Genomic DNA, 18,902 nt, shown 5'->3' with positions numbered 1-18,902 from the left:
TTTAGATCTACACAATTCATTCAAATTCAGACAGGAAGATCCGCAAAACTCCTCTTGGCCTAAACTGCAGAAACCAGGCTAAAAATAGTGATGTGTTGTAAGGGAAGTCAGCCCCTGGTGCATGGTAGGATCAAGCAGAGACTCAGTTAGGAAGAAGTCTGTCTGTATCAAAGCTATTTTATGACTGTTTTGTAGTGGAAAAAGTTGTAAAAATTCTTGGGGGGGAACACTCAACAACAGAGTGACTGCTAGTAGGAATAGAAAACATCCATCTCATGTTTATACCTTTTCACAACTGGACTGTTAGGATATTCTTTAGTAATTCTTTATTGAGTGTTACCATCCTTAAATAAATGGGCAGTAAGGCAACAGATGCAGATGTTTGGGGGAAAAGTGATGTGAGCCATATCTGAGCAATTGATTTCTTCTTTGTGGAAGCTGATCTGAGTGCAGGCCAGAAATTCACCATCAGTATCTCTGACAATTTTGTTCTCTGCCATGTATGCAGTTCTATTAATATACACTGCAGTGGATATTCAGCGGGAGATCAAACTCTGTTCAAATATTGTACTTAAGTATCTGAAGTCTGTTCTACCATATGCTATTATGCATGTGAGTTTGAGTAAGAAATCTTTTTTTTTCAAGAGTAAAAACTGATGATTTGAAAGTGACTAAAAATCAAACTTGCATTTTTATCTCCTTCAGTACAGTGCGATCAGTGATAAAACAAGCTTGTCTGATCCTGAAATCAGTAACAGATGTGAATGCCTGCTGAAGATATTCTAAGCGTTAATATCACAAAGACTGTGATTTAAACAATGTTAAATCATTTGCATTTAAAATATTTTCCATAGGAATGTATTGGCCCAGGAAAGAGCAGACTATTCAGACTGTTTCTATTGCCTGTGCTATATAGAGATCAAAACTAAGTTTTGTTTCAAAGGTTTTATTTCAAAGATGATGTGTCTCTGTATCTGTACCTACCTCTGTATGTCATGTTCATGACTGTAGCAGATAGGCACTATCTCTTGCTTCCAGACTCAGTAACAAACCAAACAAATTTTATTTTTAGATCCAGCCCCACAGTTTCTTCCAATGTTATATACTTGTCTATGGCTTCATAGACAACATCACAGGGGTTGGAAGGGACCTCCAGAGATCATTGAGTCCAACCCCCCTGCCAAAGAATGTTCCCTACGCCAGGTCACACAGGCTTCAATTCCAAGCAGTCTCACAGTTCTGCAACCAGAACTTATGCTGTGCTTCTGTTCTAGCTTTAATGTGTTTATTCTGCTGCTGTGACTGGAGCTAGATTGATTTCTTTCCAATGCCAGTAGCTAGAATAGACGTTCGTTTGAAATGCTCAGGGCTATGTAAATTCTGAAGAGGAATGTGTCTTTGTCTGCTATATGGAATCTATGCATTGTCCTGGTAGAGTCTTCTGCACAAGACAAACAGGTGATGTGCTTGATGGAGAGTAAACTCCTACATCTTAGAATAGGGTGTCACTGACATTTAAATTCATCTGGGAGATGGCTGCACATCCGTACGAGAGCTGCATTCATACTTGAAATCATAGAATCCTACAGTCACAGAATGGCTTAGGCTGGAAGGGACCTAAAAGACCATCCAGCCCCAACTTCTGCCATGGGCAGGGCTACCACCCAGCAGCTCAGGCTGCTCAGGGCCACATCCAACCTGGCCTTGAGCATCTCCAGGGATGGGGCATCACAGCCACTCTGGGCACCTGTGTCAGGGCCTAGGCACTCTGTCTTAATGATCTCTCTTCTTTTAATTAAAACAATCCCCCTTTGTCCTGTCACTGCCAGACCATGTAAAAAGTTGGTTTCCCTTTTATTTATAAGCTCCATAATCAACACAGATGATTTTGAAAGGGATCTTTAAGCAGTTGTTAGACTATTTAAAGAAGAAAAAAAGCCTATACCAGTTACTTCCCTTTAAATCCAACAAGCTTTGATGTTGACTAACAACGTAACTACTAAGAAAAATGATTCTTATCTGGATGTCCTTGCATACCAATTGCTGTTTTATTGTTTCACGGTCTTTTACCATCTGCATGCACACAAACACATTCTGTGTTACATTAAGTTGCGTTGCTGTTTCTGCAGGTATCTGTCTGTCTATGGACCTCTGTCTTGCAGACTTTGGGATTTAGTGGTGCTGCGATGTGGAAGGCCTTTCCCCTGGAGTTCCTGTCTTTCACAGCTGCTTACTGACTAGAAGAGGGAACAGAAAGTGAGGTCTCATTCAGGCTGCCATTAAGGTCTGGTAGGGTTATCCAGAGCTACCTAAGGTAAAGGAGCAGAGTTTCTGGTAACTTGGATGGGTTTTTGGGGGGTTTGTGGAGTGCTTGTGGGGAAACCTGCATGCGGTGGATGTGCAAACAACAGCAAGCTTACAGACATTTCAGTTTCCAGTGGGTGTAAAAGCATCTGCAAACCTGGCTTTCCAAAAGCGGTGCTTTAGTATTACCCTTAAAAATAACTAAACTGGGGTAAAGCCTTTCCGTCACGCCGAGGAAGACCCTTTCCCCGTACGGTGCTGGCGGCACTGAGAGCCCTGAGCATCTCCCGATTCCCACCTTGCACCCCTACCCGGACTCAGCCCCGCACCACCCACGGGGCCGACCGCGCCCCCTCCCCCGGGTCCGGGGCGGGCCGGGGGCGGCTCGGCGCGGTGGGGCGGAGCCGCGGGCCAGGCCGAGCCCAGGCGGGCCGCTCGGGAGCGGTGGGGCTGGTCCTGCTCCGGCCGAGCGGGGAGCGGTGCTATCTCCGCGGTCGCCATGCCGCCGCCGCTCGCCCTCCTTGCAGGTGCGCTGGGTCGCGGGGAAGGGAGGTCGGGACGCATCCGCCGTTAAGCCGCGGGGTCACTGCCCGGCGTGCGGAGGAGGCGCGGGGCGGGGGCCGGGGCCCGGCGGTGCTGCGGGGCGGGAGGGAGCGGGGGCGGCCGCTCAGCTGCCGTGCGGATGTCGCCCGGAGCCGGGCTGCGCCGCCCTCCGCTCTGCGTCTCGTTGCTTTGCGGGCTGGGGGCTGCGTGCTCGCGGTGCTGCGGTGGCCGTGTGCCCGCCGGGCTGAGCGACGCTGCCTGCGGGGCTCGCTCTGCGGACCCGTAGTTTGGCGGCTGGAGGAGCGGAGCGGAACGAGTCGTTCTGCTGATGGCCTTCAGCCTTCCGAGCGGATTTTTTCCCTAGACCTCGCGTGATTTACTGGAATGTTCCGAGCTCTCCCTGTTAACTTGCAGTGTCTGATGACCGTGACTAGGAAGCACGGCTGGAGGTGCGGCGGTGACTGTTGTCCGTCCGTCCGTCCGTCCATCTGTGTGTGCGCAGCTAACCTCACCCTCGGCATCCGCGTTGGTGCCCGGCCCTGGGGCTGAGCTGCGAGCTGCTGGCAGTGTGTGGTACTGACCGATGCGGCCTCCAGGTGATGGAATCGGGTGATGAATGCTCACGGCAGCCTTCTACCGCGTGTTTACTTTACACGCCGCTGTTACCGTTCGCCCATTAAATCATCGTGCATGTCTTGTGCTAATGCGTAGTAATGGACTTGAAGGACGGGTAGGTGCTCGTTAATTGATTATGGCTTGCTGCAGGATGCTGTGCTCCTGACTAAGTGCCTGTAGTTGGATGATTAAAATGCAGACTGGAGAGCTCTTCCAAGCTGTTGTATAAGCAAGTATTTCCGTAGTGTGGAAATTGTATTATGTTTATATTGGGTTTTGGATGTGCCTATGTGTAAGTTTGTGTGTACGTACTCAGACTTCAGGAAATTAATGAAGAACACAATAGAAAATAGAAAGAAAAGTGTATGTGCCTATATAGTTTCTGAATGGAAGCTACATTATCAGCAACAGATGTAAGGCAAGGTAAAAGATACATAAGTCAAGCGACTGCATTCTCTGTTGTCCTTGCAAGGTTGTCCTTATTCAGGATAATGTTCGTAAATATAAGCAAACTATTTTAAGGATCAAAACCCATAAGTAACTTGGGTTCTGTGAAGATCTTTAGTGGAGTTGTTGGGACTGCTTGCAGACATAACATACTTTACAATGACTTTTCTTTTTTTCTTTCTTCTTTCTTTTTAATGAATCAAATTCTCTAGTTTGATGGAAATTCTGTACTTGGGTTAAATTCAGTACTGTTGTTGTTTATTATGCCATTAAAAAAATAATAATCAGGTATTCTGAAAAATGAGTCTTATCTAAGTTGCAAAGTCAGGTCTCTGAGTCACAGCTCTTGCCTTTGCCCAGTGGGCTGTTCTCTTATGTTTTCACTGGGTCAATGGCCACGTTCCGATTTTTATTTGCTCGTCTATTGCTGAAATGATAAATGATTCCCTTTGGAGATGAAATGACTTAGAATTGATTGGACAAGTACTTATCTGGCAGGGTAGGAATACTGTTTTATTTTGCTTTTTGTATCCAGGGTTTTGAAAGAGAAGACTGAGGTTGGCCAGGGGTTGCCGCTGTAAATACTTGGCTAGGTTATGGGTCTGACCTCTCTTCAGTGGACAGCTTATGTGTAGGTCTGTTCTTTTAAGTGATTCATTGAAAAGTGATTTGTGTTTGAGAATAACATTTCTTTATAAGGTTATTAATAAGACTGTATAAAATGCTCTAGATATGTACAGCATCTGCAGGGGGTCCCTGCAGCCACCCCATCTGGGTGAGCATGTCAAAGGTGGAAATTAGTGCGATCCTCTGGAGCGTGATCTGATGCAAGGACCTGCTGCTTCAGGCAGCTGGAAATTTCTGCTGAAAATAATTACGATGCAAATAGAGGATGAAGGGACTAATTTCCCCTTTGCTTTGAGTGAATCTGCTGTGACCGTGCAAGGAGTGACAGAGTGACAAATCTCTTCCTTCCCACAATCAATAATCTGTACACGTCCGAGGTTTTGCGGGCTCAGCTCTTGTTTTGGTGAAGCATCTGCTGGCTGGTACAGCGCTGAGGGTGGGGGTGTGTACTGGCCTCTGTGCTTCTCATTTCTTGCTCCCTGCTGTGAGGGCACTTAGTCTCAAGGTCTGCTCTGTCTGTGTGTGTGACACAGAGATTGCGCTGCTGCTTCAGGGCCTTCATGTGGGCTGGTATCACTTTCCCTGAAAGAGGAAATGTAACTACAGCTGAGGAGTGAAATCAGCACCAAGAGGGCTCACTAAGGGGCCTCCTTTGGTAAGAAGGAAAATAAAGGTAGGAGAATAGAGTTTTTAGACTTATTATTTTAGATCAGACTTCCTTATTCCCGAGACATTTCTCCCTAGCTTTATTCCTGAGACAATTGTAAGCAAACCAGAGGGGATTATATTCCCACTATAATCACATTGTTTTAGTTTGACGCATCAAGCATGTTATGGGAATATTTTTCTTCCTTTTCTTTTCAAACCCTTCAATTTGTGGGTGGAAAGCCACATGGAAACATCAAGCAGGTGTAAGCAGCTGTGAGCTGCAGCCAAAAGACATCTACTGTTTATTCATTTTGAAGTCCACAGTTTAGTGCAGCAATCCTGGGGCCCTTTGTTTTGAATTTGCAATTTCTGTTCCTTTTGACGGCAGGAGGAGGATGCATGGACAGGCTTTGTATGGCCTGTCAGGACTCCACCATGGGGCGCAGCACAGAAGCTAGAAGTAAGCACTGGGAAATACAAGTTGCTGCTTGTGCAGTGCTTTGCTCTCACAGCTGGGCTGCTCCCAAAACTAAACTCCAATTAAACTTGGAGAACTTGCATCAGTACTTCAACTTGATACCACGTAGCATCCTAAAGATGAGCCTGTACTCAAAGCTGCAATTTTATGGCAATTTTTTCTCTTCTAGGAAAACTGGCTTAGGCTTGATGAATATTGTATCCACTGAAAGCTTTGTAATCTTTAGGGGCCTTTCTGATCTTTACTTAATCTTACTTTTAAAACATGAGCTGAATTTTCAGTTGCATGCCTCAGATTCCGCGTTGCTTGAGGTCCTGCAGCCTTATTAGCTAGATCAAGCTGTTCCTTACATTCAGTTGTTCTGTCTCCTGTAAAACGTGTTATTGAGCATCAGGCCTCATGTTTGAAAACCAAGTGTACTTTGTCACGGCTACTCATAGTATGCTTTAATTTGTTATTGGTTGGTTGGTTTTGGCTGTGGGGGGAAGTCTTGTTTCTTCTTTCGGCATCTTAAAATCTAGGCTCTCTGACTGCCTATCATGTTTAAGTGATGGTAATTTCAACCAGGTTTACAGGAATAGAAAATGTCAGAGCTGAGCAAGGATACTGTACCTGTTTGTTCAGGCAAGATCTGTGTTTATCTTTTGCTCAAAGTGTCAAATTAGGAGTGTTTGTTTCTTTCTCTTTCCACTGCAGCAGGATTTATAAGTCTTTTTGTTAACAGCTACTAATTTTCAGACTATGGATAACCTACTCTAGCTTCACTCTTTCTGACTGATTTGGGGATCTTTCCTTCCGAGTTTCTGTAGGTATCTGAAAGCCATTTCCCCAAATCTGAGTGTCTCAAGAGTGTCTCAAGAAATCACAGCTTTGTTCTGTGGCAATTCACAGTGAGAGCTACTACGACCTTGAACTCAAAGTGGGAGGAACCTTGTCTAAAGAAAAGGCAACTTACGCCATTTTTCCAAGTAAATGTGAATCTTTTCTAGCAGCACTTTCTCTCTACAGCTATGCTTATCTTTATTTTACCCTCCTCTCTGTCCCACATGCCATCTGTCTTATTTTCTCATTTGTTTTCTTTTTAAATACTCTAAAACTGATGCAGAAGATAGAAAAGAAGTTTGAATTTTTATGAACCATTGCTACCACCTTTACTTTTGGAGGAAGATGTGGGGATGCTTTACTGTCAGCTCAGGTGATATCAGAAACTGCTTGGAATCTGCCTAAGTTCTTACTTGGGATGTTGTAAGGAACAATTCACTATCATCAGTGGCTCAATACAGTACTTCTGTGCTGAGTCACTTGTTAGCGTTCAAACTATTTCATATGATATTTAAACTATCTACTAAAGAACAAAGCACTTTTCTTGTACTCTGCAAGCAGTATTTGACTTTTCAAACTCTTTCCTGTCACTCATCAAGACTTATGCAGAGAAGCTGCTGAAGGTTAATAGTAGCAACTCTGATACCTTTTGGCATAAAATCCAGAGAGCTCCTTCTATCCCATCTCTAAGAGTTTGCAGCCTGCAGATGTTGTTCTGTGGATGTGTGGTGTGAATGATGACATTGTGGTGAAAATGGGTGGTGAAGCAAATGGGAGAGTCTTTGGTTTCCACGTTGTTATGGAGCAGCATATGCTATGTGCTGAAACATATACAGGTGTGTGGTGAAAGACTGCATCCTGTAGTCATCAGGGTGGCTAGGAGGTGAATTATAAACTCAAAGGAGTGACAAGCATGACACTCTCTTGGTGCAGTTTGTTGTTCTCCAGCCTTTGTGCTTGCATATCAGCTGAAGAAATTTAGAATCGTAGAATTACTCAGGTTGGGAAAGACCTCAAAGATCATCAAGTCCAACCATAGCCTAACCATAGCACCCTAACTAACAACCCTCTGCTAAATCATATCTCTGAACATTTCCTTTGATTTACTGTTTTTGGTTTTTGTTTTGTTTTTCAGGGTGGTATGATGCTGAGCTCTGTTGGTCAGGCATGATTTATTGCTGGGAGGTGAACAGATAGTGAGAGATGGCTGGCATCATTACACTGCTGTGCAGAGACTAGGCAGGAACTTGCAAAGTCATCTATTTGTGTTCTGCTGCAGTCACACAGGACTGAAAGCAAAATCTCTGGTGTGGAGCTCATGTTGACATAGTTGTTGATGGGAGCAGAATTGCTTCCTTCAATACAAGAATTCCCAGTTCCTTAAAACAGAGCCTGCTGCTAACTGATCAGTCAGCAAATTTAAAAGTAGATTATTTGTTTTGAAAATTGGATTTCAAATTGTAAGGCATGGTTTCTGGTAGTACAAATAGCACATTGTCATGAAAAGGGTTTTCTTTTTTTCTCACTCAGTTGACACTGTGCACTTGACGCTGTTGTGCAAGTGGTAAGCTCCAGTGTTTTGTCAACTGGTTTTGTCCTTTCCTGAACACTGCCGTTGTGGCTGTTGATCTCAAGCTGAGCTGGGAAGATAACAGCTTTTACAGCCCATAGCTACCAGTGGGTGTTCCTCCCTAAAAGCTTACTGGGATGATAAATTCAAAAAACACAGACTTGCCTTCATTATGGAATGGGCTGCCCAGGGAGGTGGTGTAGTCACCTACCCTGGAGGTGTGCAAGGAGTGTTTGAACGTTGTGTTGAGGAATGTGGGTTAGTGAGAACTACTGATGATGGGTAGATGGTTGGACTGGATGATCCTGTGGATCTTTTCCAACCTTGGTTATTGATTCTGTGATCCAGCATGAAACAGCTAGGCCTGATGCCATGATGGATGTTAGTGAGCTGCCTCTAGGCTTGATGAGTAGTGAGCAATGAAGAAAACACATTACCTAAGAAAACTGGTCTTAGTTCTTCTGTTAATCTCTGAAGTCCATTTCAGATTAGGTTTATGAGAAAAGCAAGAAAGGTATGTTCAGTTCCTTGTTTTTCCCTCTGGAAAGGAAATAACCAAACTCTGCAGAGCAGAAGTGCCTGCTTCTTGCAGAATCCAGCTCATGGTTTTATTAACTTTCTGTAAGGGCTTCAACTTTCAAAATGTATTTCTTAGGCAAAATAATGGCTGTCCCTCAGTAATGGTAACAGGCCTTTAAAATATCTTTTCTGCCTTAGTTTTTTGCCTTTTTTTTTCTCCTCTCTCCTGTCTGTCTAGGAACTTAATAAATGATTTACGTTCTGCAGATGTCACTGAAATGAGGGCTTCACTTTCAGTGCTGATACAGTTTTCAACTCTTAACTGCTTTGCTGTCAACATTATATTGTGTTTAAAAGTTTTACCTCATACTTTGTTTTACAAATCATTTAGTTTCTGATGTCTTTTTCATTCCACGTACTATTTGTTCTAAATTTTGTGATGAAAGAGCTACAGGTGATTATTTTCTTCAGTGAAAGGCTCTAGGATGACAGCAGGCTGTGTTATAAATTGAAATTTATTTTATCTGGCCTTGAAATGCTTCTTCCTGCTTCCCTTCACATTTTATCTTTCTGCCTCAATGAATTCAGCAAGCAGAAAGTTCAGAAAACCCATGTTGATTTGTGAAAAGCTCATGTCACGTGCTGTGAGTTCATTAGGCTGGCCCAGCAGCGCATTCTGGATTTGAAGTGTAGATTTACTTCTAAGTCTTGTAGTAGTTATTGATCAGAACGTATATCTAGCTCTAGAATAATGTACTTCCTACAAATAACATGCCAGTGCTTTTTAACTACAGTTCAATTATATACACAGGCATGGTAGATGTAAGCTAAATTTTATTTTATTTTTTTCTGTCTTTTTTTTTTTTTTTTTTTAAGTTGTATATTTTTACCCTATTTGGAGACAGATTTCCAGAGGGTCTGTGAAAAGGTCTGAATTGTTCTTTACTTAATCTTAAATTTTAGACACCCAAGCTGGTTTAAAAACAAAGGCTTTAACATGGACCAAAAAAAAAAAATGCTGTTAATATATTAACTATTCTAGATGACTTCAACTTGAGGTCAGCCAAGCAATTACTTTGGTGTAGCTGTAAACAAGAGAAGGTTGGAGGCTTTTCTTGGAGTATGTGGGCAATCTGAAACATTCAGCATTGTTAGCTATGTTAGGACTATCTTGGAATTAAAGAGAAGTCCAAAGCTTTCATCTTTAGGCTCCAATTCTGCAGAACTGTACTTAGCTACTGGAAGTACAATAAGCAAGTAGTCCCTCTGAAGGCACTTGATGCAGACATAAATCTGTGTGTGCACAGGGCTCAGCAGTCTACCTACTATGAGGCTGAAATGGCTTCCATGAAAGTGCAGCAGTGGAGTAATTGGTTGAAGCTATTTGTAAAATCAGGTCAAACTGTGTAAAGGCTTTTTTAAAATTATTTTTTTTTTCCCCTAGCAAAAAAGGAATGTTTAACTTCAGAAATGTTGAGATACTTTGTTGCTGCAGTCAGTGCATGATTCTTTTAGTTTCAAAATTATCCTGCTCTGATCAACAAGAACGCCTCAGTTCAGTAACAGTGTTTAAAACCCTCAAACAACCTGAAGGTAACATTTTTGGTAAAGCAATAATACCAAATAATTTCCATGCTTCTGTTTTTATGCAGCTCCTCAACCTTAATTCAATCTTACTTTTAAGTTGTCCTTTTAAAAAACAAGCTTTGAATCGTCTTACTGGCTGAATATATTTTTCATTGAGCAAATGAAGGCCAGATTAGGAACACCATAAAAAACAACAACAACAAAGCCTACAGGTGGTTCATGTCATCTGTGTCTTTTTAATATATATAGAGATCTGAATATTTTCAAGCAGGCACTCAACTGTGCATAAATATCTATGACACAGAAAAACTGTTTCTCTGCTTCTGGGCAGAAGCAAGTAACTCTTCAGAGAGACTGCCTAATTAGAGGTAGGTAAATGTGATACTGCTATGTTGTATATCAAGGTAAATTTGTTTTCACATATGAGTTTTTGTTTTGTAAATGATGCAAGCTGGCTGTCGGTACAGGACCAGAAACTGCTTGTCATGTTGTATAGGAGTCCTTAGCTGGAGAAAGGATGAACAGAAAGATAATAAAGGCTTTGAGGATGTTTCACGGGAGCACGAGGACTAAATCATTCTTCATTACACAATACTGAAAGGAATTATGCAAGAAGGAAGGAAATAATTAGAAACATTGCTGCTATTGAGCCAGGCCTCAGGCCATGCAGCAGTAAGGGCACAGCTGGCTGTCAGAGTGCTGTGGCTGTGCTGCACCACGGCTTGCAGCATCTGGGCACTTGTGGCCTGCACTGGTGTCATACCCTGCAGTGCCAAAGCACTGTGATGAGCTGAGTGCTGCAGGCTGGGCAGGTCAGAAGTAGCCAGGGAAGGTGTCTTGTGTTTATCTCCTGTGTTAGAAGCAGACAGGATTTTCTGTTACAATCAAACTGTTCAATGTGTTATTTAATATACAGTGTATTCATGGCAGAATTGAGGTTGCTATGGAAACCTAGCATTCTGATACTGTTAAGGGTGTTTCAAATCAGAAAACATTTGCATTGTGTTATTGCGAGACTCCCTTTTTGCTCCACTCATTCTCTCAGATCCACTGTTTCTTGAGAGGCAGGTGAGAGAGGGTGCAGTCATGCACCTGGATTTGCATCAGTCCTTACAGGCAAGGTGGGTTGGAAAGGGATGTTGAGGAATAGGAAAATGATCGTTTCCCTTCAATTACCTCTTCTATCTTGAGTTGCTTTTGTGGGAGAGGAAGCATTTATAATTGCTAATCTTTCACATTGTAAAGTCAGTAGGCTGTTATCTTCATCTCTTTTTCCCTGGAAAATTGAAAATGATAGTTACTTTTAAAATAAAAATTTATAGTTATTTTTACAGCATGAGTTTTATTGGAAATATACTAGACCTGTTCCAATACTTCCCATTAAACTGGCAGATTTATGTGTATTTTAATACTTTATCATTTGCTTGGCCTTATTCTGTAGAGCACTGAGAACGTGCTAACCAAGTCTGTGACCCTGAGAGTGTGCACTTCTTGTCTGTAGTCTGTGCCTGGCACTTGCTGGCTCCTCTTGCCAGTTATCAAGCTGTGCAATTGCTGAGGCCTGCTGCACAGGGTGGCTACATGAGGAGTTCAGTCTACAGCTGCAAATCTGTCTTTTTCTGTCAACTCTGCCATTACAAATGTGTGTGTGCAGTTTATCTGTGTGGCACAAAAGCCTGTGTTGCTTTCAGTAGACCAGCTGGAAGTGGATATGAGCTGACATGTCAGGAGAAAAACCGGGCTGCAGGTATGGAGTCTCTCTGTTGACTCTGTTACTTACAGGTAATTTGTTTGGCAGTTTTTGGTGGAGTAGTGGTAACGTGCAACTGTAGCACGTGAAAAGGAGAAAGATAAAGAGCAGCAACATTTCAAACCATGGCAGCTGCTTCCTGCATGGGCTTGTTTTAGTACCTTCAAAAAGCCCACTTTCTTTGGATTGGTACTTGTACTGTGCAATTTATGAAGGATGTTTACTGTACCTCTATTAGTGGTGATGCTTTTTTTGCCAGTGTAAATTCCACTTGCAGGAACTGATTAATAGGGAAGACTCTGAGGTGTGACTTGGTCTGGGATGTGTGACACTGGGATCCAGTGCCACTTAACAATGTCCTACATATTTGATATAGGTATATCAGTCAAGGATCTGTCTCAGAAATACCTTATAAAGAGTGGTAGAGATCAGTATCTCCCGTAAGCACAGACTTGGTTTCGCTGACAAAGTATCTTGAGAAGGAAAGGCACAATGGGCAAACCATTCAGCTTGCAGTTAGAAGAGCTGTGACTTTGTAGCAACTTTGCTGAATGACAACAATGTCCTTCAGAGTCTCAGCCTGCTGCCTCTGAAAAGAGAGCAGATGTTTTTGACAAGGAATTTTGGGAGACATAGTTTATTTAATAAAGTTGCTGACATTTTATAGAGTCTCACAAATAACTGGAGCCAGTACCCTACACATTCCTGGGCACTTCCATTGTTTACATGTACAAGGTTGTCTGTATTTTGGTGGCTACGCAGTTTGTTCTCCATATCCGAATGTTGATATTTTTCTGCTTCCTTGTATCTTCTGTTGCAACATTTTTGTAGGAAGAAACAATTTCTTTCTGTCAACAGCCCACGAAGCATACAGGATTTGGCATACTGACCCACCACATCATGTATACCTTTACACAGTGGGTGTAAAAGGTGTTGGGTTCAGAGAGGTTGGCTTTAATATTTCACTTGAACTGGGGTGAGTTGACACAGGGGATGCAAGACAATGAAGGGGTTAATTCTTCAAAAACTTCGGGGGCCAGCAAATCATCAGAATCTTAACTGCTGACTTATAAATGAAAATCTTCCAAAGTGGCTCTGTTTCAAACAGTACTGCACTTTCTCATTCAGTATGATGTAGCACTCTGCTTATCAGTTTACAGTTTTATAACTAATTTCTAACAACCACTGCTGAGTTATGCAGTAAAATGCATTGATCTTAATGGAAAATATATCTAGTGATGTTCAGCTGTCTGATTGGGAAGATTAAATGCTTTTCTCTTGACAGCTCTCACTTGTGGCCTTGACTTTCTGGCAGCTCTTTTGCTTCACTTTGTTCTGTATGAAATATGATAGCCTGAGTTAGTGGTAAATTTTTCCTCCCAAGTAAGCTAGGAATGATTCAGCTGGAGAGTCCATAGGAGCTGTTTCAAGTTTTTGTTATTGACATTCTGAATCAGAAATGTCTGTGGTGTTGGTCTCCTCTTACTGGTGATAGGATGAGGAGAAATGGTCTCAAGTTGCACCAGGTTAAGTTTAGGTTGGATATTAGGAGAAACTTCTTTACAGAAGGGTAGTTAAGAGCTGGAATAGGCTCCCCAGGGAGGTGGTTGGGTCACCATCCCCGGATGTGCTTAAATGCCGTTAGGATGTGGGGCTCGGGGACATGATTTAGTGAAGGGTTGTTAGTTAGGGTAGTATGGTTGGGTCATGGTTGGACTTAATGATCTTTTAGGTCTTTTCCATCCTGAGTGATTCTGTGATTATATGATTTAATCATTGAGTTTATTTTATTTGAACTCTGGCTCTTGCGTATTTAGTTGATGAGTTGAAGGTGATCTAAGCTTAGCCTGCTTCTATCGCATTAATGAAGAATGGAAATGACTTTTAGCTTGCAACACCTCTGCAGCAGGCATAATAACTTCAGAAACCATTGCAGCCAGTTCCTTAACCAAAGGTATGTTTTTCATTTATGTATTTTATCTCTATTATCCAGGGCTTCTGAACATGCTGTTGCAAGTCCACATGATGTAGCAGGCAGAACAAGCTGCTGTCAAGTGTTGCATTTAAGATGGAGAAACTGTGATGCTGGTCTGCACATTTAGTCTGAACAGGAAGTCTAGAAGTCATTTTTGCACACAAATTCACTTTCAGTTTTTTTTAATTTTTGCATTTGGGGCTTTTAGGAGTGAAACCCTGTTGCATGAAGCTTGACAGACTTAATGTTTTAAATGTCAGTGGAATTATATGCATAGATGAGGGTTGTTCTTCTTAGCACCAGCTGAGTGATCAGTCCCAACTTCACTCAAGTGGGGAAGCTCTCCTACTTTTTGCTTAGTACCCTTCAGTTAAATATAATAGACTGGTACTTCTTTATAAAGATAAAGCTTATTAGTGTTTTAACACTGCATTGTACTTTACATGCTAATTACGTTGTGACTATATAGTAATAGTAAAATAATCTTATATTTATCTTAAGATAGCATTAGAATAAACTCTCAGTTTTTGGTTTGAATTACTGAATCTAATTGAATGTAATTAGTCTCTGCTGTGTTTTATTGGCATGTACTAGTGCTTTCCTGAAAGCTTCCAGTCTAATTTTATCTAAGTCATTCTGCTCAAAGAAGACAAATAAATAAGTAAATAAATAAAATAGTTGACTTAATCTGTTTTTTTTTTTTACTGGCTGTATGTTTATATTACCCTGTCAGCCTAAAGCACTACAATGTTTTTGTGTTCTTTTTTTTTTCTGAGACCTTTAACTTTTCAGTAAAACCAAATGAAATAGGCTAAAAGAATGTAAAAGCAGTAAAACCAAACCTAGTTAGTCCAGGTCAAGAGAATGTCTTGCCTGCTCCATTGCTTTACATACAAGCATGTTCTGTGTGATCCTGTGCTACAGCCATGTTAGCATGCGTGTGTTTGCGTGTGTGTAGTGCTTGGTAACTGCTTTGGTCTGACCAGAGACACAGACAGCAACCCCAGGTGTTCAGTTTCATAACTAATATGCTAAAAATACTTTCCCTCTGTTGTCATACAATTTCTTACTCTGGTAACTTGGTGGAAATTTGCAACACTGCACTTAAGGTACTACATATATATTTCATTTTTTGGTCTTAATAGTGACTTGTTGATGTAATCCTTCTCATCTCTCATGGTATGCTCTTTAGTGCAAAAGTGGCATGTATGCCCAGATGCCTTATTGGCCATAAGAAGGCGCTCTGCTGCAGAGCTGAGTAGAATCCTCAGTAATGCTTCATTCCCCAAGCCTGTGAGTGGCAACAATGCAATGTTTGTACTGCAGCAGATAATGTTAAGGAAATGTGTAGTAGTGTGAGGTGCTGTACGCTGTTTATCTGTAATCCTGGGGCAGAGGTAGAATAGAGAAGCAGAAATAAAGAGCTGTTGTTGTGTGAGATGCTATAGCCCACACCTGCTCTCTCTAGAGGGAGGGTATCTGTGCATGTTCCTCTGCTCTTTTGTAAGCATGTGGAAGGTACTTAGAGCTCAGTTAGTTCTTCATTTGCTAAGGGGGGAATTACAATGTTATCCTACCAGATAAAAAGTTGAGTGATACATTGACTCCACAATGTAAAAAAGAATGGAGAGAGCTGCATGATTTTAAATCGTAGAATAATAGAATATCCTAAGTTGGAAACAACCCACAAGAATCATGATGTTGAACTCCTGGCTCTACACAGGACATTCAGAACAGGAATTCTGAGTTCTTATTGAGTTCAGGAAGCAGGTCTACTGTTGTCTCTTAAAAACTGCAGTCTGCATACAATGAAAGTAGTGAGGTATATCATTCTTCATGCTTGAGAAGAGACGGAAGGAGAAGTGGTGGTCAGGAGTTCAGTCTGTTCCTTTTACTTATGTGGCTTTACTGGAGCATTCCTGCCCTTATTATTAATACTCCCGTAGCTCCTTGGCACCATAAACAGACGAAGGATCAAGTATCAAAAAATATGCTAATACAAATGAAAAAGTTTAAAGTATCAGGACTTACAGCAAGAAGTAAATTTTTGTATTTTGCTCTTCCTGTGATTACTGGGTGAGATGTTACCTGACATTGGCTGAATTTGGAGAGCAGTACATTTTTAACAGATTCATTACATAAATACATTATTTATGTGTCAGGATTATTTCTTCTTTTGAAATTATCTTGTAGAACAATTAGCATTGCAGTAGATGCATAACAACAAGATTATCATTGTCTATTCCAGTTTTAGTGTAGAAGGAGTTAAAGGGAGCTTGTAATTTCTGTAAATCAGTTTTTTCATCATTTGGGCTTGGACTGTTCTCATGATATATGAGTAACATCTGCCTCCCAGCATATAAATATGCTCTAAATATATGCATTTTTAATAGTCTGCCTGATTCAGTCTGCAACTTTATCAGACAAGAGTGCCAGGAAACCAAAATTCATTTTAATTGTGTATCCATAATAACATTTTCAGCTGTTAATAAAGAATACCTGCTATTTCTTTACTGGGAGTTGTTGAAGGACAGACAGAGGAGAAGTGTGGAGTTAGTTTCCCTTTTCTGATGTAACTTTAAAGTGATACTAAAAACCTGTAAAGTAAATGTTGCTTCTGTACTGGTATTTAACTGAAAACCAAAAAGGGCCTTTCAGAAATACTAGTCTTAGCAGCAATTATTGCAGGTTACCTTGATCTTCCTAGCTTTTAAGCTTTTGTTCCTTAAAGGTAATTAGTACATGACAAATTGCAAAAGAAAACAAAAGTGAACTCAGAGATCATAAGGGCTGCACTCCTAACCCATTTGTTGTTCCATAGTACTGTTGAAAGAAAACACTTTCAGAGTACAGATTTTCAACTGTAAGTAGACCTTCCTGGGATAATACTTTTTGTTTCTTTGAAGAAGGTGAACCAAATACATTTTAATTCAAGTGAGACTCGTTGAATTATTTTGTTGTGAAAATTTCTAGTGCTCATTTGCTGAATACAAGATTTCTGTGTGTTTTATTTCCAAAGGAAGGAAATTAAGCCATTTTTCACCAGATTGCCTTTCTGTTACCTCTAGTCTTTCTGAACACAATAAACCTGACATTTGTTAAATTAAGCAATACCATGATTGTTTTGTGCTGATGCTTTCTGTAGCACATGCAGCTCCAGACCAAAGCCCTATCAATATCTGCCTTTCTTCTCACTCTCCTTGCAGAGCCTTGGTGTTGCTGCTCCAACACTGTCAGGACTCATTCTCCTCTTGACTCCCTTGGGAGTGAATGGAAGGAGCATGCTTCCATCACTTGCACAGGATGAGATCCCATAGAGATCTTCCTTCCCTCTGTTCATCCTGTGCTTTTGTGTTGTCATGTGAGAGGACTCTTGACACTTCCCTGTTCTCATTTTTATGAGTCCTGTTGTCTTTGTTTATGAGTTTAATGTTATCTAAGTGCTTTGGTTATATGGTAGTTCTTGACATCAACACAAGGTTCATCCGTGACCAGTCAGTGCTCTTATGCACACACCACAGCCTATAAATAGAGGAAAAGTAGGCAAAGGGGAAAAGCTAGTTCCTCTCTTTGAGCTCCGTGTAGTTTGCTAGGTAGGTGGTGATTGTGTGCTTTTGAAAGGCTTGTTGTAATTCTAAATACAGTTCTAACAAAGATATCATTTTTGATCCTCTGAAAGCCTAATGACCTACCTCAGTAAAGGAGATAAGGTTATACTGGAATTCTTTATATCCTCATACAGGCTGTGCAGGTGTAATGTCAGTTTCTGTGTTCTGCTGGAGACTATAGCAGATGATAATTTGCAGGGATAAAACAGTATTCTATTTATAAACCAAAGATGTCACAGTCAAATTTGCCATTTAAAGAGTGCTGTCACATACTGACCATTATAATTCTCTGCCTGATGCCTAGAGATCAAAAAAAAAAAACAACTCGATTATTTATGAAGTGCTGAATATATACCAAGTTAATGAGTAAGGAAAGTGCATTTTGAAGCACTGGACTTTAATTGCCAGGGACTGAGGCTTCCTAAACATGGAAAAAAATTATGGCAAGTATTTCTGATAGAATGCAGCATGATGTGCTCTTTGGATTTTCAAATAGATTAGTCTGTTTTTTTCTGCATGACCTCTATTGTTGACATCTGGGAATTTATATCGTATGATCTTTTAATGTAGGAGAAAGGTAGTAGGAGCTGATTACGCCCTAGAGTAGCTTTTCTTCTTCTATGAATCATAACTTACATGTTTTTCATATCTTTGTTGTATTGTCCATTGGACTAAAATGCTTAGTAGTAACTTTTGATTTAAATTTTAATCTGATAAAGAATTCTTAAGAAATTGACTCTGTGAATGTGCACAAGCCTTCAGGGTAGGCTGAGTGTATACTGGAGAGGGGAAGAGGATAAAATACATGACAAGATTCTCTGAAAGGAATTGATGTGGCATATGATTCATTGCAGTAAGTGCCAAGCAGTTCTGAAATTCCCACCTCTGATTTACAAGGGCCTGAATACTTCTACAATTTATCTGGAGAGGAGGAGATTGATCTTATTTCTTCTCCTAGTATGCTTGTTTGAACTTGTGTATTGTTCACAGCAGTAAAAGCTGTTTGAAGAATGCAGATGACTCTTATTTTTTTCCCTTTTCATTATTCTTAAACTTCTCACTATTTTACAGATTATTATTTTTTCTTTATAAAGTCAACATTACATATCTTTCTGGTTTTACTGTTTGTGTGGGATGTTTCTGAAGATTCTTGATCTTCTTATCTGTGAAACACCAGGAAGATGTTTTCATATAGCCTATTTAACTACTGCCAGTCCTTCCAGGGTTTTATAACTTGCTACTGCTCTTTGGATTACCTGCTTTGCAGTACGCCTCTTTCTGTGCTGGAGAAATTGGCCTGAGTGAATTTATTGTTTGTCTTACTGTATGCTAAATGAGTATCTTGTGTCATGCACTGACTGGTTAAAGTTCTACTTTGCTTTAACAGTGAGTCAATTGCATTTCCACAA

The 18,902-nt window shown here is 41.0% G+C and overlaps 1 protein-coding gene across 7 annotated transcripts in view; it reads left to right on the top strand.

Annotated features, from left to right (window-relative positions):
* The first annotated feature begins 2,700 nt into the window (after positions 1 to 2,700).
* Positions 2,701 to 18,902, top strand: part of NCOA7 (nuclear receptor coactivator 7) — a 75,233-nt gene continuing 59,031 nt past the window's right edge. For 5 of the 7 annotated variants that reach the window (XM_015858527.2, XM_015858526.2, XM_015858524.1 and 2 more), the window contains exon 1: positions 2,701 to 2,831. The gene's annotated coding sequence lies outside the window, so the exon portion shown is untranslated. Of the gene's footprint in view, positions 2,832 to 3,080; positions 3,297 to 3,461; positions 3,578 to 18,902 lie in introns of those variants that run through there. The other 2 variants (XM_015858522.2, XM_015858523.2) reach the window with 2 other exon arrangements.

Source organism: Coturnix japonica, chromosome 3 (assembly GCF_001577835.2).
Source record: "Coturnix japonica isolate 7356 chromosome 3, Coturnix japonica 2.1, whole genome shotgun sequence".
In the NCBI taxonomy this organism is placed as follows: Eukaryota; Metazoa; Chordata; class Aves; order Galliformes; family Phasianidae; genus Coturnix; species Coturnix japonica.
Note: the sequence above shows the minus strand (reverse complement) of the source record. Positions and strands in the feature narration are given on the sequence as shown.